This window comes from Hyperolius riggenbachi, chromosome 2, assembly GCF_040937935.1.
Source record: "Hyperolius riggenbachi isolate aHypRig1 chromosome 2, aHypRig1.pri, whole genome shotgun sequence".
Taxonomy (NCBI): domain Eukaryota; kingdom Metazoa; phylum Chordata; class Amphibia; order Anura; family Hyperoliidae; genus Hyperolius; species Hyperolius riggenbachi.
In genome coordinates this window covers 223,690,767-223,712,109 of record NC_090647.1, presented here as the reverse complement: position 1 = coordinate 223,712,109, position 21,343 = coordinate 223,690,767, and the positions used below count along the sequence as shown (strand labels likewise).

Here is a 21,343-nt window from a genome sequence, read left to right as displayed (position 1 = left end):
GGGGAACAGGTACCTCGATTGCAGAGCCACAGGGAACCTGTGGTAGAGAGAGGGGGAGAGGTACCTGGATTACAGATCACAGGCAGCCTGTGCTGGAAAGGGAGAGGTACTTAAATTGCAGAGCAGAGGCAGCCTGTGCTGGAGAGGAGAGATGTACCTGGATTGCAGAGCGCATGCAGCCTGTGATAGAGAGAGGGGGAGAGATACCTGGATTGTAGAGCTCAGGCAGCTTCTGCTGGAGGGAGATTGTGAGGTACGTAGATTGCAAAGCGCAGGCAGCCTATGCTGGAAAGGGAGATGTACCTGGATTTCAGAGCACACCCAGCTTCTGCTACAGATAGGCGGAGAGGTACCTGGATTGCAGAGCGCAGGCACCGTGTGCTGGATAGTGATAGAGATGTACCTGGATTGCAGAACTCAGACAGCCTGTGCTGGAGAGGGAGATATACCTAGATTGCAAAGAATTGGCAGCCTGTGCTGGAAAGGGAAAAATAGCTGGATTACAGAGCACAGGGAGCCTGTGCAGGAGAGTGATAGGGATGTACCTGGATTGCAAAACTCAGGCAGCCTGTGTTGGAGAGAGGGAGATGTACCTGGATTTCAGAGGGCAGCCAGCTTCTGCTAGATATAGGTGGAGATGCACCTGGATTGCAGAGTGCAGGCAGCCTGTGCTGGAAAGAGATGGAGAGGAACCAGGATTGCAGAGCCTAGCCAGCCTGTGCTGGAGAAAGATGGAGATGTACCTGGATTGCTGAACAACTCAGGCTGCCTGTGCTGGAAAGAGATGGAGATGTACATGTATTGCAGAACTCAGGCAGCCTGTGCTTGAGAGAGATGGAGATGTACCTGGATTGCAGAGTTTAGGCTGCCTGTGCTAGAGAAAGATGGAGATGTACCTTATTTGCAGAACTCAGGCAGCCTGTGCTGGAGAGAGATGGAGATGTACCTGGATTACAGAGTTTAGGCTGACTGTGCTGGAGAGAGATGGAGATGTACCTGGATTTCAGAGGGCAGCCAGCTTCTGCTAGATATAGGTGGAGATGTACCTGGATTGCAGAGTGCAGGCAGCCTGTGCTGGAAAGAGATGGAGAGGATCCAGGATTGCAGAGCCTAGCCAGCCTGTGCTGGAGAAAGATGGAGTTGTACCTGGATTGCTGAACAACTCAGGCTGCCTGTGCTGGAAAGAGATGGAGATGTACATGTATTGCAGAACTCAGGCAGCCTGTGCTTGAGAGAGATGGAGATGTACCTGGATTGCAGAGTTTAGGCTGCCTGTGCTGGAGAAAGATGGAGATGTACCTTATTTGCAGAACTCAGGCAGCCTGTGCTGGAAAGAGATGGAGATGTACCTAGATTGCAGGACGCAGACTGCCTGTGCTGGAGAGAGATGGAGATGTACCTGGATTGCAGAGCGCAGGCTGCCTGTGCTGGAGAGAGATGGAAATGTACCTGGATTACAGAGTTTAGGCTGCCTGTGCTGGAGAGAGATGGAGATGTACCTGGATTGCAGGACGCAGGCTGCCTGTGCTGGAAAGAGATGGAGATGTACCTGGATTGCAGAGTGCAGGCAGCTTGTGCTTGAGAGAGATGGAGATGTACCTGGATTGCAGAGTGCAGGCTGCCTGTGCTAGAGAGAGATGGAGATGTACCTGGATTGCAGAGTGCAGGCAGCCTGTGCTGGAGAGAGATGGAGATGTACCTGGATTGCAGAGTGCAGGCAGCTTGTGCTTGAGAGAGATGGAGATGTACCTGGATTGCAGAGTGCAGGCAGCCTGTGCTGGAGAGAGATGGAGATGTACCTGGATTGCAGAGGGCAGGCAGCCTGTGCTGGAGAGAGATGGAGATGTACCTGGATTGCAGAGGGCAGGCAGCCTGTGCTGGAGAGAGATGGAGAAGTACCTGGATTGCAGAGCACTGGCAGCCTGTGCTGAAGAGAGATGGAGATGTACCTGGATTGCTGAGTTTAGGCTGCCTGTGCTGGAAAGAGATGGAGATGTACCTGGATTGCGGAGTGCAGGCAGCCTGTGCTGGAAAGAGATGGAGATGTACCTGGATTGCGGAGTGCAGGCAGCCTGTGCTGGAGAGAGATGGAGGTGTACCTGGATTGCAGAGTGCAGGCAGCCTGTGCTGGAGAGAGATGGAGATGTACCTGGATTGCTGAGTTTAGGCTGCCTGTGCTGAAGAGAGATGGAGATGTACCTGGATTGCTGAGTTTAGGCTGCCTGTGCTGGAAAGAGATGGAGATGTACCTGGATTGTAGAGTGCATGCAGCCTGTGCTGGAAAGAGATGGAGATGTACCTGGATTGCAGAGCGCATGCAGCCTGTGCTGGAAAGAGATGGAAATGTACCTGGATTGCTGAGTTTAGGCTGCCTGTGCTGAAGAGAGATGGAGATGTACCTGGATTGCAGAGTGCAGGCTGCCTGTGCTAGAGAGAGATGGAGATGTACCTGGATTGCAGAGTGCAGGCAGCCTGTGCTGGAGAGAGATGGAGATCTACCTGGATTGCAGAGTGCAGGCAGCCTGTGCTGAAGAGAGATGGAGATGTACCTGGATTGCAGAGTGCAGGCAGCCTGTGCTGGAGAAAGATGGAGATGTACCTGGATTGCAAAGCGCTGGCAGCCTGTGCTGGAGGAAGTGGCACATGCAGAGCAGGAGAGGCGCTCTCCGCCAGATGCACAGCTGGAATGGTGTCACAGGAGGATCGCAGCCGTCTATCAGCTCTGCATCCCGGACTGTGTGTGGAAACAGACAGTCTTCACAGCACGCTGAAACCCCTGCATATCATTTTACCATATAAGGAGACGAAAGCATCCCTCACTCTCACTCTTTTACACTGTCTGCAGCTGGCATCCAACACTTTCTCTTTTCCACAGCTTATGGCTTTTTTCATTCAAAAGATAAATGTCTCCTTGGAATGTTTCTGCAATCAAATTAGTATGTTTCCTTCCTAACCTACTTCATCAAGCGGCTCATGCTGACATTGGCCTTACGCAGAACGGATCATTTCATTCTAGCTGCCAGGTCAGCAGCAGCCAGGCGCAGAAATACCTGTCAGTCATCTGTCCTCTGCTGTAGTCCTAATGAATTAGAGGAATTAGCCAAGAACGTGGAAATGCATCCACACACCAATTAAAGATATTATCAGTGGTGCACATCTGAAGTACACAACATAGTACAACTGGCTGAACTTTATTCTCAGGTATAGAGTTATTCCTATTATGGTTACTGAAATAAGTGGTGTGACGTCAATAGAGGAATTGTGGCATTACACACACTCAGAGTCCTCTAATAGAGCCAGGACATCTGGACGTCCTCCCCACACACGCTGCTGGCTAGATAATGTCATTGTGAACCCAGCATTTCATCACCACACACGTTGCTACATTCCTTACTCACAATGCACTGACTCCTCAAAGTCAGAGTCATAGCAATAGGGGGTGCAGAAGATGTGAGTGACTACACCTGGGACATGGAGCGGAGGGCTCTCGTTGAGCCACTGCATTAGTTATGGTATATGGACATTAGATAATGGTAATAATTAAGGAACTGTACATTGTATAATACCCTGTGCTCAGGGGCGTAGCTAGAAATGACTGGGCCCCATAGCAAATTTTTTGTATGGGCCCCCCCCCCCCCCATCCCCACCGCCATTTCACCAGAAAATAATCGTAAAGTGGGCAGCATTTCACCATAAAATAATCGTAGAGAGGGCAGCCTTTCACCATAAATTAATTGTAAAGAGAGCAGCATTACACCATAAATTAATCCAGGGCTGTGGAGTCGGTACAAAAATCTTCCGACTCCAACTCCGACTCCTCAGTTTATGAAACCACGACTCCAACTCCGAGTACCCAAAATGGCTCCGACTCCTTAGTCTAATACTTAACAGGGCTGTGGATTTTGTACAGAAATCATCCGACTCCGAAGTTTATGAAATCAACGACTCCGACTCCGGGTGCCCAAAATTCCCCCGACTCCGACTCCTTGACTGCGACTCTACAGTACTGAATTAATCATAAAGAGAGCAGCATTTCACCATAAATTAATCGTAAAGAGAGCAGCATTTCACCATAAATTAATCATAAAGATAGCAGCATTTCACCATAAAATATTTGTGAAGAGAGCAGCATTTCACCAGAAATTAATCGTAAAGTGGGCAGTATTTCACCATAAAATAATCGTAAAGAGAGCAGCATTTCACCAGAAAATAAGCATTATGCGGGCATCATTTCACCAGAAATCGTAAAGTGGGCAGCATTTCACCAGAAAATAATCGTTATGCAGGGAGCATTCACCAGAAAATATTTGCTATGTGGGGAGCATCCACCAGACAATATTTGCTATGTGGGGAGCATCCACCAGACAATAATCGCTATGTGGGGGGAGCATTCACCAGACAATAATCGCTTACTATGGGGGGGCATTCACCAGACAATAATCGCTATGTGGGGGGAGCATTCACCAGACAATCTCTCGCTATGGGGGGGGGGGGGCATTCACCAGACAATAATCGCTATGGGGGGGGGCCATTCACCAGACAATAATCGCTATGGGGGGGACCATTCGCCAGACAATAATCGCTATGTGGGGGGAGCATTCACCAGACAATAATCGCTATGGAGGGCAATTCACCAGACAATAATCGCTATGTGGGGGCAGCAGCCAGCACCTCTCTGTCTCCCCCATCCCCCCCCCCCCATAGCAGCCAGCACCTCTCTGTCTCCCACAGCAGCCAGCACCTCTCTGTCTCCCCCATCCCCCCCACCACACACAGCAGCCAGCACCTCTCCCTCCCCCATCCCCCCACAGCAGCCAGCACTTCTCTCCCCCATCCCCCCCCCACACACACACACACACAGCACCTCTCTCTCCCCCATCCCCCCCACAGCAGCCAGCACTTCTCTCCCCCATCCCCCCCCCCACACACAGCAGCCAGCACCCCTCTCTCTCCCCCATCCACCCCACAGCAGCCAGCACTTCTCTCCCCCATCCCCACACACACACACAGCACCTCTCTCTCCCCCATCCCCCCACAGCAGCCAGCACGTTTCTCCCCCATCCCCCCCCCCCACACACACACACACGCACAGCACCTCTCTCTCCCCCATCCACCCCACAGCAGCCAGCACTTCTCTCCCCCATTCCCCCCCCCCCCCCACGCACATCTCTCTCCCCCCCCCCCCCCCCACAGCAGCCAGCACTTCTCTGTTTCCCCCATCCCCCCACACACAGCAGACAGCAAGTCCCCCGGCCAGGCCGTTCCCCAGCACCCACCCACCTCCGACCGTGCTCCACAGCAGCCAGCAGCACCAGCCAGCCAGGCACATGTATTAATTTACTTGCGGGCAGCTTGCGTGGGACGGTCACGGTGGGGTGGGGCCGGGTCGGGTCGCTCCGCTCTCCTCCGCTCTGGCCTCCTCCAGTCCAACAGGCACAGCACCCTGAGCAGTCCGCTCCCTCCCTCGCACGCGCATAGGACGTCACTCCTCCATCTCCCTGGCTGGCCGGCCCGGAAGCCGGAACTATAGAGTAACTGTCGGGCCGGCCGCCAGGAGTATCATTGCGCCCAAGTAGTCCTCCTCCTCACAGCCACCTTATCAGAGGAGGAGGGCCAGGGAGGGGGGGCCCGCAGCTCTAAAAGTATGGGGGGTGGGGGCCCCGGACAGGACCGACATTAAAAAAAAAAAAAAACTAAACGAAAAAAAAAAAACTGATGTACGGGCAGGCGGGCCCCCTGTGGCGTAGGGCCCCGTAGCAACGCTATGGTTGCTATACTTATTGCTACGCCACTGCCTGTGCTAACCAGAGCCGGGACAAGGTCCTCCAGCACCCAAGGCTAAGACACCAAAGTGCGCCTCTCCATCCCACCCATCACACACTGATTGCTATTAGACTAAGAGGTGCCCCAGGGCACCCAACCCCCAACACCTTAATCTCCATTCATCTGGCTTGCAGTCACTGCCATGCCCTTTTCTTATTTCTCTGTATTTCTCTCTGCTTCAAACACAATGGGGAAGGATAGCTGAGTGAGTTGTGCGTCCCCTCTTACACTGAGCCCTGAGGCTGCAGCCTCTTTTGCTGACACCTCTTTCTTACATGTGTTCTTGGTGGCTTCGTCTTTTTCTTTTTTTTTAAGGGAGTCTGAAGATAAAAAATAAAAAAAACAGATACTTATCTAAGGAGAGGGAAGGCTCTGGGTTCTATAGAGCCTTTCTGTTCCTCTCCTCATCCAATCATTCCTGCACTGGCTCCCCGTTAGCAGTCTCCGACCCATGGGTCGAGGACTGCTCTCTTCTGCTCCAAGTGAGCTTCAGACGGCTCCATACTGCGCATGCCTGAGCGCCCGCTCTTGCACACTCACGCATGCGCAGTAAAGAGCCGGCTGGAGCACTCGGTCTCCTGTAGACTTTTGAAGCCTTCTGTGGCAGGAGATTTAAACGGAGAAGCCTGCAGGGGAATGAGAGGATGAGGAGAGGGATGCGAAGGTTCGGTAGGACCCAGAGCCTTCCCTCTCCTTAGGTAAGTATCTGATTTTATTTTATTTATTTTTTACCTTCAGATTCTCTTTAAGGTAAAGGGGCTATTTGGTTGCTTTTAATCCCATACAAACTCCCAGTGGTTTGGTTCACCATGAGAAGTGAAATATGGGCTGAGACACACCAGAAAAGCTCCCCAAATGCTAAAAGTTTCAAAAGCTCTTCCGAATGTAATGCTATGGGGTTTCTTTTTACAAAACCTCATCGCTCCAGTGTGCACAGACACATAGTATAACATTAGCAGGAGGTTTCAAAAACTCAAAAACGCTCAGAAAAACTCCTCTGGTGTGCACCAGGCCTAAGAAATAACTTTTCTTCTCTTTTTCACCTGTATTGTATTGTAATGTATTCATATTTGTATTCCTGTTTTCTTACATTTTTTCTTCTGCATTTTTTTCCTCTATTTTTTTTCCAATTTGTCTCATATGCCCAGCATCTGTCCTTAACATATCCCACAGCCATACTGATCAGCCTCAAGTGTGAAATATTTTGAATTTGCTGCCAGCCTTTTATGGGAATTGTTGTCAGGAAAGTCAAATAAGCATCTACCTTCCAAATCGTTACCAGATCCAAGATCTTCCCCTTCTTGACCCTGAACACCACCAAACTACTCATTCATGCCCTCATCATCTCCTGCTTCGACTACTGCAACACCCTTCTATCAGGCCTCCCTTGTAACTGTATCACCCCCTACAGTCCATCATGAATGTGGCAGCTAGACTTATTCATTCTTCCCAGCACTCTGCCTCTGCGCAACCCTGTGTATATCCCTCCACTGACTTCCTATTCACTTCAGAATAAGCTTCAAGATCCTGTGCCTGGCCTACAAATTTGTCCACAAAATACAAGATTGAAGCACTTTATTGTCATTGTGTAACACAACAAAATTACATTTCATGACAGCCCCATGGTACACATAGAGATAGTAAGGGTCGGTCCACGCTAGACCCAGTTGCAGAATGCAATCTGCAGTCCAGGCTCCCGTTTTAAGAAAGCGGAACACAAATGGATCCATGCTTCCCTTTTGCAGCAAGCGTTTTTGATCCATTTCTTTTCTTTTTTTTTTGTCCCCCCCCCAAAAAAAAACAGATGGCTGTGGGGGTAGCAGCCAGGACCCCAACAGGTGTCCCCCAGGTAGCCTGAGGGGGTAGCAGCCATGACGGTGGTGGGAACCCTCACCTGGGTATGTGCAGTAAAAGTATAGCGAGCGAGCGGGGAAGCACCTTACGTCCTCTGCTCACCGTGACTTCCGGCAATGCCGCCCGACATGCTGGAGGGGAAAGCAGCCAAGACGGGGGTGGGGGGTGGCAGTGGTTGGCGGGGAGGAGGGACACACCCCCTCCCTCACCTGGGTCCCCTGTCCCCGCTAACCCTCCAGCTATATGGGCAAAAGTAATTAAAATGTATGAATGCCGCGAGCGGGGAGCTTACCTTCTTTACTTCCTATGCTCGCTGCGTCACTTCCTGCAATGCCGCCCTCCGAAGTATAGAGGGCAGCATTGCAGGTAGTGACGCGGCGAGCGGAGGAAGTAAAGAAGGGAAGCTCCCCACTTGCGGCATACATACATTTTAATTATTTTTGTGCATGTAGCTGGAGGGGTAGCGGGGACGGGGGTCCCAGGTGAGGGAGGAGGGCATCCCCCCTCCCCGCCGACCGCTGTCACCCCGTGCTGGCTGCTTCACCCTCTGGTTCGGTGGCCTCCCCTCCCTGGGCACGGACTGGAAAAGTATGCTCCAAACATTTTTAAAAACATAAAAATGGAGGGGAAAAAAATGGATCCGTTTCAAACGGATCTGATCCGTCACGAACCTAGTGTGGACCTAGGTTTATAAAGGTAGAAATAGTGGACTTATACAAGTATGCCAGGTATTTCTAATATTGCGTACAAACTCTCAGAAAAACTATTACAGTATATTCTGGTGTATAAGACTACTTTTTAACACTTGAAAATCTTCTGAAAGGTCAGGGGTCATCTTATACGCCGGATGTCATTGATGCCGGGTAATAAGCCCTATCCTGTTACCAACTCTCAGATCTCACTGCTGAGGACTGTAATGAAGAGGCTCAGACGTGCATTTGCGAGATCTGAGAGGCAGAGAAGGAGGTAAATAGGATACAAGGATGGGCCAGAAGGGTGAAAGAGGCATGTTTTATGGGCACAGCACAATCTATTCTTCCATACCGCTCTGATAAACACATAGAAAGGGAGAGCTGACTAATCCACTTAGGTAGAGCGAGAGTTGACCAACCCAACCAATGAATCGCCTATATACTGTTATATACTGGGTACCACATACAGTACAGCACCAGTATCTGTTCATACATAGCAACAACTAATTATGTTTTTTTTTTAATTTTTTTTATTTGGTGTGCGTTGGAAGATGGGGTAGTCTTATACGTCGAGTATATCCCAAAATCTATAATTTAACTGGAAAAGTTGGGGGCTCGTCTTATACGCCCAGTTGTTTTATATGCCGGAATATACGGTACTTAATAAAAACAAGGCTGTACTGCATGTATTAAAAAATAAATAATGAACCTTTTAGCAGCCCCTATGGTTTGGTAATACTCGCCAAAGGGTAGCAAACACCTAATAGCAAATCATCAATCCCTGTACATGTTCTAAAAAAAACATAATGGGTATCATTCATGAAGGAGCTGTCGGTAAGGAGAATCAATGCGGGAAAACACCGCTGCCGGTATTTTAGACTTCTGGGTGGGCATTCATAAAAATGTATCCATGTGCGGTAGCAGTGCGGAGATTCCCCGAACTAGGCTGGCGGTAAGCAGGCGGAGACACAGGAAGCAGCTGAGTTGATACATTTCTCCGTGTTCCGCTCTACTGCAGCTGCCTGGGAGGTCTGTGTCTCCATTAACTTTACATTAGTATCGCCACATGAGAGGGAGCGGTATTTCCCGTCCACATACCACTTGCGTAATTCTTTATGAATTACCATTTTGTTACATTTGTTCCGATAGTCACCGTACAAGGCGGTAATTTATCACTCTGCTCGGTAGTGTCAGTTTTTCATGCGGAAAAAGGCTTTATGAATGCCGAACTTGCTGAGTGTTCGGTAAAGTCAGCTGTTTTAAGCATTTCCGCATGCGGAAATGCTTTATGAATGATAGCCAATGTAGCTTCAAGCCTACACTTTGTGTTCTATCTAGATGAAATTTCATCACTTTTACTAACCTACTTCTTCTGTAATGAGGTGGAGGAACCCCAGCATGGTTTGCTAGACAGAGCAGTAAACTTAGCCCTTATTACATATTAACAGTGACTCTATTGGGAAATGGTTCTGTAGGAGATACATCATGTAACAATTTCAGCTGCACGGATGTGAGTCTCACGTCCGTGGCTGCTAAAGCCACAGGGACGCGAGACTCACTTCCGTGCTGTTTGCAGGGCTGCCCACACGATTGTGTGCGCGGCAGCCTGCGTTCACAATGGTCCCAGAGACAGGGGGAATTGGTGGCAGGGGACAGAAGTCCCATGAGCCAATCCATCTTGTACAGAAAGAATGATCACTGTTTTTGTTCAAAAACAGTGATCATTCTCAGAAGCAGGAGCGATCGTGCAGCCGCGCTCCCTCCCACTCGCTCGCTCCCGCCGCTGATCGTTAGATTAATGAATGAGAACTTTGTTCCCATTTATTCATCTCCCCTCAAGTCCCCATGATCACCGGCATCAATGAGATGCCTGCGTCACTTCCGAAGTAACACATTAATTGCTTATTGCGTACTTATAGTACGCTAATAGAAAATAATGCGTGAGGACATCTTGTGGCCAAATAGTAAAATTACACCTACATACATTAGGGACTGATTTTTTTTTTTTATATTTGTCAGGAGGGTATATTAGTGTCTAATTATGGGGTTGTAAATAGTGATGGATGTAGAACTGAAAAAATGCACCCTTATTTCCAAATTAAACATTGTCACCATACATTGTACTAGGGATATAATTTAAAGCCGGGACAAATGAGCAAATAAAATATGTGGCTTTTATCCACAGATCAGTGTTTTATTTTAAAACTATAATGGCCCAAAAACTGATAATGATTTTTTTTTTCAATTTTTTCTTATTATTCCAATTAAAATGCATAGAATCAAATAATACTTAGCATAATGCAACACCCAAAGAAAGCCTAATTGGTGGTGAAAAAAACAAGGTATAGATCCTTTTGTTGTTATAAGTAGTGATAAAGTTATTGGGGAATGAATGGGAGAAGCGCTGAAATGTGAAAATTCCTCTCATCCATAAGGAGAAAAAAAACCTGCAGGCTGAAGTGGTTAAAAGACACCTGAGCTGAGAGTGATATGGATATGGAGGCTGCCATATTTATTTCCTTTTAAATAATTCCAGTTGCCTAGCAGTCCTGCTGGTCTCACACCTGAAACAAGCATGCAGATAATCCAGTCAGACTGCAGTCAGAGAGAGCACCTGATCTGTGTGCTTCATCAGGGTCTATGGCTAAAAGTATTATGCTAGGTACACATGATACAATTTTCTGGCAGATTTACCTGCCAGATCAATTTTTTCCAACATGTTCGATCGATTTTTTGATTGATTTGTGTTCACTTCTTTGGAAATCAAACAGAAAATCAATAGGAAAATGGATTGCAATTCACATCGGACATGTTGAAAAAAAATCGATCTGGCAGGTAAATCTGCCAGAAAATTGTATCGTATGTACCTAGCATTGGAGGTAGAGGCTCAACAAAACAGCCAGTCAATCTGCATTGTTTAAAAGGAAATAAATACTGTATGGCAGCCTCCATATGGGCTGAGACACACTGCAAAATGCTTTTTAAACCATCAGCACTGCGTTTGTTAAAGCACATTTCCATGGACTCGTATTAAAGTCGTGATATAATCATGGTAATATCACCATTTTTGAAAAATCATGATAGCAGCAATTTTGCAATGATTTTACGGCGATTTTAATGCAAGTCAATGGGAGCGTGTTTTTAAAAATGCAAACGCAGCACTGACAGATCGAAAAGCGCCCTGCAGTATATCTCAGACCTATCTCAGTTCAGGTGTGCTTTAGGGCTAAGTTCACATTGCGTGACATGAATGAGGCCTGTTGCTACGGATTTCAAAATGAGCATCTTCAGATACTGCGGTGCACTGCATGGTACCTTCATGCCAGTCCTTTGTAATATGGGTGCAACATGCACACTGATCAGTAACACATAGCTAAGCCTGCATCGTTACAGCAGAAACCTGATGCACCATGGAGCCAAAACAACAATGTAAATGGACCCATTATGGGACCATTGCAGAACGTTGGTGTGCGACTATAACTTACGTTATAATGCTTTGCAGTCCTGAGCTGCTGGAAACTGGCATTGTGGTTTGGCAAGAAATCACAGCATGGCTGAGCTCAGTTACTGTATGTCACACCCTGCAAGAAATAGATATCTGAATGCTTTATTATTACATTCCCAATACAGGAATATAAATGCTACTCCGATTAATTAAATCACCCTTCTGTGGTATTCTACAAATATTAGTCTTTTTAAGTCCAATCTTCTTTGAAGAATATTAAACAAACATTAAACATACCTACATGCCCATGCACAGAGTGGATTTACTGCTAGAAAATATGGAAAACTTACTAAACTTAGTATAGCTCAAATTAAATATATACTGTGTGTCAAGTATAAATTCAGGAACATAAACTCCAACTGCCACTGCAGTGTGCAAGAAACCTATATTCACCCACATAGAAATCACCTAAGCATGGCATTACTTAAAATGCAAAGGTTAGGAGGAAGAATAATATGGTCCAAAAAAATGAATGGCATTTCTTACCATTCATCTCCTTAGCATACTCATAGCTCACTTGACAAAAACAAAATGCAATTCTATCCTGATCCGCAGAAGTCTGAACCCACTTCACTCTCCCACTCCCACTCCCTACTCTTATGGCATAAACATAGAAAGCGTATGCTGCATACACACGTTAGATAAAAGTCTTTTAGAACGAATGATCAATCCCAGATAATTTTTGTAGCTTAAAGACATAAAAAGATAACAATGAAATATGTTTGTCTCCCAGTCTGTCAAATTCATCCTAGCAGTTTTATTCTGATGACAAGTTTCAAGTTTATCTAATAAAAAATTCTATTCCTGTCAAGGTGTGTGCTGGAGTGTGCACTGCTGTTAAAGGGAACCTGAAAGGAGAGGGATATGGAGGCTGCCATCTTCTTTCTCTAATAAACAATGCCAGTTACCTGACTTATATGTTGATGTTTTGCCTGTAAAGCCTTGTACATGCCCTGTATGGTTCTCAGCCAATGTGGCCAGTTGGGACCATCTCTGTCGAGAATTTAGCAGGTGTATAGCGGCCCTCAACCACTCTCAGTGCCTCGGCCAGCTATCTGTTTCTGTCTCTTTCCCTGTTTCCCTTTCTCTCCATCAACCCCCTCCACTACTTCTCTTCATTTTAACTGAAGCCAATTACCTATCTGGTGAATTTCTAATTGTCATAATATATTCAGCTCTCTAAAAAGTCCAAATGGTCCACACAGTTAAAATTCCATATTAATCAAGATAGGTGTAAAGAAAACCAGGTGAAAATGGCGCAGTTACCCAGAACAACCAGTCCTATTACTGCAATGCCCAACCACTGCTTCATGGATTAGGCCCATTGTGCTTTAGTTTAATAAATCAGACCCAGTGAGATATGACTCATATTTGATTTCTGACATGAGATGCAACTCTGCTTCTGTTTACCTAAGAAACTTGGATCTGCAAATTGCTGAATTGTGAACTATCACATATCAATAATTAGAGAATTTTCACACTGACACATTGGCTTGCATTTTAATGAACAATGTTTTGCGCACAGAAACATGATGTAATTCAAAGTCTATGAACAGTTCCTGCCACATTAGTTGCGATGTGATGGAATTGATTCCATTGTTGTAATGCAGAACATATAGGGCTTGATTCACTAAGACAAATAGCACGCCTTATCAAAGTTAACATGCCTTATCAGAGTAGCATAGCAAACTTATGCCTGCTAATTGGCAATGACGAGAGCTCCACTTGTCCTGCCCTGAGCCCCTGCGGGTTCGTAGCGCTCTCTATGCTACTCTGATAAGGCGTGCTAACTGTGATAAGGCGTGCTAACTTCGATAAGGCATGCTATTTGTCTCAGTGAATCAAGCCCATTATGCGTTGCTAGAAGTGCACAGGATGGCATGCATAATGTTTGCCAAGCAAGGTGCAGATTGGTCAGTTGTCGTTTTGCCTGCAGCTTTGCATGCCACTGCAAATGTTGTTTTTGATTGTGTTATGTGTATGCTATAATGGAATGCAATGCAATGCCCCAGTGTGGAACTAGCGCTCATGCATTTTAAAACTGCCAACCAGGAAATAAGATGGAGATGTGCAGCCCGACAACAATTGGATGCTGCTTGTTCTCAATAGCCTTGTTGCTTCATAGGTAAAAGCACACATATAATACAGTGTGGAAGTCCTGACACTTTTGTATGAGTTGGAATTTCCACTCACAATAGTTGTTTGGTAATAACATCGTGTAATTCACTCATTCTTTAGACGGCTTCTAAGCCTTGTTACATTTCATGGCACTACAACATTCTGTTCAAGATCTAATAAAACATCACCCAACAGAGTAAAGGAAAAATGCTGCCATAATAGTTTTATGACCTATACTACTCTCGCCCTGGCACTGTTTCAAGTATAAATATCCTCCATCGCTGTTTATATATGTTTGGCACATTCACCTGTTCACTGTTCTGCTCTACGCATTATGATGATATATTACCATTAACTACTGTTAACTACCTTGTGCTAACAGCTACAGTCTGCAAACATATCCCAGCTAGTGTTGTTTTATAGGACACAGTAAATCAGAAAGGCATAGCCTTACAGGGCCAGCTTAATGTACTTTCTTCATTTTATGGAAGGGTATTATTATGTATTTATATACTATATATAGCACTGCAACCTTCCACAGTGCTTTAGAGAGCACATAGTCATGTCACTCCAATCAGTTGCTGAGACCAGCCACTAGTGTCGAGATAAAAAAATAGAATGTGGTGTGCCACATACAGTATTGCCTTTTAGTACCACAGGCATATCACATGCAACATCTACAGGTCAGGTTGGCACCACCAAGTAAAGATAGCTCTTTATTCAAAAGTAGTTAAAATCAGGGTTGCTCGTAAACTACGCCAGCGCAAATCTACGCGTCGTAGTACGCAACTATGCATCGTAGTTCGTAGGCAAAGTTTAAGAACTACACGTACGCATGTCCGCGTAGTCGTAGTCCCGCTATGCGAAGCTTCGCCCGCTACGCATAGTTGACGTATGTATTGCGAAGTCAACTACGCATGCGGTAACTGCATCTATATGGATCATTGCGCATGCGCAGAAATATTATTGCCCTTTTATACGCATACAATTCCGCATTGGAAGGTGTAATGTACGCCTATATTAGTTTATATTTGCAAATAGGTTGAAGATTATTGCGGAAATGTTTCCGCATAAGGGCATAAGCGGTCGCATCAACTACGCTTCGCACCACGCAAAGCTTGCGTATTTTAACACGTAGTCTACGGAATGCAAACGTAGTGAAGTTTCTGATTACATAGCCGTAAATTGCAAAGCTTGCATAAAAATACATGTAGTTCCAGCGTAGCGAAGTTGGCTGACTACGACCATCCCTGGTTAAAATTACATAAAAAGACATTTTCATGGCGGCAGATATTCAAACTTGGGACTAGTGCTTTAAGATGGAACTGTTATCTGCTATAACATCTACTATGCCACAAGAATAGCTTAGGCTAGATTCACATTGGCACTAAATGCCAACATTGCCACATTTCTGTCACTGGTAGAACAATGAGGCAATGCTGGGAGAATAAAGAAATGGTGCCCAGTCATGGTGTTCACACTGGTTTGATCAATGTTGTGCCAGGATGTTGATGCTGCATGTAATGCCTCTTGGCCATTTCTTAAGCATTCTCTTAGTCAATATGGTAACATCACATTAACATTCCAGTCGAACACGCAATAACGTGTCTGGAGTTTGTGTCTTTTTTTAATCAGTTACCATCCTCAGTGTGAACCTATGCTTAGTAATAAATTATCTAATAAATGTGTATTGAATATTCTTGTTTAAATTTTTTGTTTCAAAAGGCACTTTAAAAAAACTATAAACCTGCATGTCTACAACTCATTCATCATACAGATAAACACTTTAAGTAGTTTTGCCTCTTAACAGACAATTGTAACATTTTTCCAGACTAGGCTCTGGCCCCTTAAAGGGGTTCTGTGGGGGTTGTGCAAGAGAAAAACGGACACTTACCTTGGGCTTCTATCAGCCCCGTGCAGCGGTAATGTCCCACGCCGTCCTCCTCCCATCTGCCGTTCTCCGCCGCCGGCCCCGGTCTAAGCGGCATGGGATCCAACTGCGGCTGTGCTAGAATGGCCGCGCACCCGCTCGCTTCCGCCTGCGTCATCGGAAGCTTACTGCGCAAGCGCAGTACAAGGCTCCGTTGTACTGCGCCTGCGCAGTAAGCCTCAGATGACGCGAGCGGAGGCACGGCAACGCGCATTATTCGTCTGTATGTCAGACGAATAATAGCCTGGTGCCGGCTGCGGGGAACGGCGGATGGCAGCAGGACGGCGTGGGACATTACCGCTGCACGGGGCTGATAGAAGCCCAAGGTAAGTGTCAGTTTTTCTCTTCCACAACCCCCACAGAACCCCTTTAAAGGACGACCGAGGTTACATGTGACATGATGAGATAGACATGTGTATGTATAGTGCCAAGCACACAAATAAATAGGCTGTGTTCCTTTTTTTCCCCTCTGCCTGAAAGAGTTAAACATCAGGTATGAAAGTGACAGTTTCTGTCTGGGTCGGGACCAGATCGGACTGGGTCAGACTATAGTACAATCCTCACTGATAAGTAATTACAGCCATAAAATACTTTCCTGTCAGTAAATGGCTTCTGAGACCAGGAAAGAGACAAAAAAAATAATTCATAGATTTGAGCTCTAGCATACTTCAGTGAAGGTGTCATTCAGCAGAGACAATAAAACAGTAAAAACTTAAAAACTAGATTAAAATATAAAATAAAACTGTGGGATATCTAAAAAAAAGTCATTTTAGGAGAAGGAGATAGATACAATTGTTTTTCTCATCAGTTTATTTTCACCTCGGATGTCCTTTAAGAACCAGAGCCTTTTTTCTCTTTGTGATCATTGTGATTGGCTCACAGTGATCACAGGGTCAGTCAATAAAATTGTCCCCTGAACAGCGTATGGAGCTCAGCTATCATTAGACAGATGAGTGCAGCAGCAACAGAGGGACATTAGCAGGGAGAGCGCATGGCAATGGAAGATTGAAATCTACCCTGGTAGGGAAAAGGGGTCACAAGCAGGGCCAGTCGATCAACAACATGTATGTAAACACCTTGTCCCATGGTATCTTTATACTTTGAATGTTTATGTTAGGATTGCTTGATTCTCCATCAATTTACACGTTAATAAGACACATCTCTTGAGTTGCTTATATGGCGCAGTCAAATAGTGACTCTTTTTTTTTCTGGCTAATGAAAAACATGTTAAAAGTAGCCTTACGCCATACAATTTTTTATTTCACTCTTTTAAATGCAAGACATTTTTTTGAATGATGATATTGTTCAAAAAACCAAACTAATCCACTCTACACTGTTTGAATTTTTCCTAAAAATCAATCATGATTTTTTCACCATGACTGACAGCTATTAAAAAATTACATAAAATCAATCTTCGCGATAAAAAAAAAGAATAAAAATACATTTTGATTTTTCTATACAATCAATTGTTTTTATTGAAAAATGTTTAAAAAAAATCAAAAAGTTTTTGCAGAACCTTGTATGAGCAGCACCTTAATATTATGGTTATTGGTAAAACAACTACAACTTTATGGCTAGCCCAGGTCTATATTATTGGGATGGTGTATAGCCCACATTATTCTACCTAGATAATATAAGGAGTAAGGAAAAGATTACGGCTGCTTACACACCAAGACGTTACAGGCGCACGTTAGTGCGCCTGTAACGCTCCCCCAACGCACAGCAATGTAACACAAGTGGGCTGTTCACACAGCCCACGTTGCGTTACATGTAACGCTGCACGTTCTGTGCAAAGTGCAGCATGCTACGGCGTTGGAGCGGCTATAGCCGCGTTAGACTGTTTGCACATGCGCAGTGGGGGGCGGAGAGGAGGCGGGGAGAGCCAGCTACAGTAGCCGCGCACATGGCTACTTAATATTCACTGCACTGGCGGGCGCTGATTGGCCGGCGGGACCACGTGATGCGGAGTGTCTCGCTCCGCATAACGTGGTCCCGCTGGCCAATCAGCGCCACTCTGGGAGACATTATAGGACTCGAGCCGCCTAACGCGGCTCACTCTACCGTCGGCTCTTGCAGCACCATACGTTGTGTTAGGTGCACGTTATGCGATCTTAACGTGGCACCTAATGCAACGTCTTGGTGTGCAAGAAGCCTAAAGGACAACAGTAACACGAGGGATAAGGAGGCTGACATATTTATGTCCTTCTAAGCAATACCAGTTGCCTGGCAGCCCTGCTGATTCTTTGTCTCTAATACTTTTAGCTATAGACCCTGAATGGGTCTGCTGATAATATGCAGCATATCAGGTGTTTCTGACATTAAGGTCAGATCTGACAAGATTGGCTGCATGCTTGTTTCTGGTTTTATTCAGACACTGCTGCAGCCAAATAGATAAGCAGGGAAGCCAGGCAACTGGTATTGTTTAAAAGAAAAATACATATGGCAGCTTCCATTTACTTCTCTCTACAGTTGTCCTTTAAAGATAAAGTGACTTTACCTCATCAGGGTTAATTTAACAGCATTTAACCAGATTTCAACTGGGCAGCAAGGTGGAATAGTGGTTAGTGCTCTCACTTTGCAGTGCCAGGTCCCCGGTTTGCATCCCAGGCAGGGCACTATCTGCATGGAGTTTGTATGTTCTCCCCTTGTCTGTGTAGGTTTCCTCCAGGCACTCCGATTTCCTCCCACATCCCAAAACATACAGAGAAGTTGATTGGCTTCCCCCTAAATTGGCCCTAGACTACGATATATACACTACATGATACATGTAGAGAAGTTAATTGGCTTCCCCCTACATTGGCCTAAGACTATGATACATACACTACACCATACATACTTAGACATATGACTATGGTAGGGATTAGATTGTGAGCTCCTCAGAGGGACAGTTAAGTGACAAGACAATATACTCTGTACAGCGCTGCGGAAGATGTCAGTGCTATATAATTACTAAATAATAATAATGTTTGATGAAAAACGCATTCAGATCTTGCTTAGTTTTCTGTGCAATGATCTTGATACATCATCCTAATACAATCAGTCATAATCCAAGTTTGTTTTCAGTACACTGGGATTTAATGAATTGCTGTAGGTTAAAATACCTTGTAAATGATATAAGTGCTGTACACTGCTTTCTAGTATAATCCTACAGTTTTTTTTAAAGAGAACTAGCTAGATTAAAAGAGCATCATAAACATTAAACCTATCCACAAACATTAGATTGTACCTGCACAGGAAATGTTCAGTTTTTCTAACAAAACAAAAAAAAAAAACACAACAGATTGGAGGATAAAGATGGAACAGAGCATCACTCACCTGCTGTGCGCTGGCTCACTTCTCCTGACAGACTGGGAGAGAGGAAAACTGCCAAGGAGTTTTGATGGACCAAATTAGTCAAACAATTGCGATGCTTATAGGAGGGCGGGGTGACATTCTTCTGCCTGTTGCGCTATTAATACTGTATCTTTTGTCCACAGATAAAAGATACAGACACCTCAGAGACACCATCCTTTTAAGGCATCAAAGCCACAGTACTGTAATAAGACATCTCAAGCAATGTAAAGCACTATCCCATAGATAGGGAAAAGAATTGCTGATACATATAGTAGGTCAGTGTGTACCACGAAACCCATACACTGACATACTGTATATACAGGCAATAAGACAACATACATATATAACAAAACAGCTCTGAAAGAGTAGGCTAAGGTATACATATCCTCTTGGTGCCTGATATGTGGTTGCAATGGATATCTCTGCTGATACACTTTCCAAGACATTAACCCTTCCACAACTTAGCCATATAACCTTACCATTATCCTGTGCATATCCATAACCTCACTTCTCCGCCCTGTCTAACCCTAACTTGAATATATTACTTGTACTGTTCCAAACTCCAACCCAGCCCGAACAGCCCTTCAACTAACATTCAACAGGGATATTGAGGATGACATGTTTATTGCCTTTTAAATAATGCACATTGTGTTGCCGGGTTGTCCTGGTGATCCTCTGCCTCTCATACAGTCCCTGAACAAGCATGCAGATCAGATGTCTATAACAGCGGTGGCGAACCTATGGCACGCATGCCGGGCCCGGCACGCGTAGCCTAATCTGCTGGCACGCCACCGCTGCTTATGAACTGGCCGCAGCGTCTACTAGACGCCGCCGTGCCAGTTCATAGCCCGCAGCCCCGCAGTCTCCCGGGAGGCAGACCAGGGCTACGGCAAGATGGCCGCCGAAGCCCTGTACTGGAGACTATTTGTCTCCAGTACAGGGCTTCGGGCGCCATCTTCCTGTAGCCCTGCACTCTGCCTGTCAGCGGCAGCGCGGGAGACTCAGCTGCAGAAGGAACGTCCGGGGGAGATGCGCGCCAGAGCCCAGCAGAGAGAGAAGACTTCTGTCAGGTGAGTACATTACTTGTTTTGCAGGTGAAATGCGGCCCACTGTGTTATTTTCTGCTAAATGCTATGTTTCCCACATTGTGTTTATTTACTGTGAAATGCTGCCCACTGCGTTTGTTTTCTGGGGAATTGTGGCCCACTGCGTTTGTTTTCTGGTGAAATGCTGCCCGCTGCGTTTGTCTTCTGGTGAAATGCTGCCCGCTGCGTTTGTTTTCTGGTGAAATGTGGCCCACTGCGTTTGTTTTCTGGTGAAATGTGGCCCACTGCGTTTATTTTCTGGTGAAATGTGGCCCACTGCGTCTGTTTTCTGGTGAAATGCTGCCCACTGCGTTTGTTTTCTGGTGAATTGTGGCCCACTGCATTTGTTTTCTGGTGAATTGTGGCCCACTGCGTTTGTTTTCTGGTGAATTGTGGCCCACTGCGTTTATTTTCTGGTGAAATGTGGCCCACTACGTCTGTTTTCTGGTGAAATGCTGCCTGCTGCGTTTATTTTCTGGTGAAATGTGGCCCACTGCGTTTATTTTCTGGTAAAATGTGGCCCACTGCGTCTGTTTTCTGGTGAAATGCTGCCCGCTGCGTTTGTCTTCTGGTGAAATGCTGCCCGCTGCGTTTGTCTTCTGGTGAAATGCTGCCCGCTGCGTTCGTTTTCTGGTGAAATGCGGCCCACTGCGTTTGTTTTCTGGTGAAATGCTGCCCGCTGCGTTTGTTTTCTGGTGAAATGCGGCCCACTGCGTTTGTTTTCTGGTGAAATGTGGCCCACTGCGTTTGTTTTCTGGTGAAATGTGGCCCACTGCGTTTGTTTTCTGGTGAAATGTGGCCCACTGCGTTTGTTTTCTGGTGAAATGTGGCCCACTGCGTTTGTTTTCTGGTGAAATGTGGCCCACTGCGTCTGTTTTCTGGTGAAATGCTGCCCACTGTGTTTGTTTTCTGGTGAAATGTGGCCCACTGCGTCTGTTTTCTGGTGAAATGCTGCCCACTGCGTTTGTTTTCTGGTGAATTGTGGCCCACTGCGTTTGTTTTC

General features: G+C 45.9%; 1 protein-coding gene across 2 annotated transcripts in view; it reads right to left on the bottom strand.

The window, feature by feature from the left end:
• The window catches only part of FHL2 (four and a half LIM domains 2), a 106,387-nt gene extending 87,106 nt beyond the window's left edge, over positions 1–19,281 (bottom strand). The window contains exon 1 of one of the 2 annotated variants that reach the window (XM_068268238.1): positions 19,238–19,281. The gene's annotated coding sequence lies outside the window, so the exon portion shown is untranslated. Of the gene's footprint in view, positions 1–2,599; positions 2,724–19,237 lie in introns of those variants that run through there. The other variant, XM_068268236.1, reaches the window with a different exon arrangement.
• Positions 19,282–21,343: the final 2,062 nt, after the last annotated feature.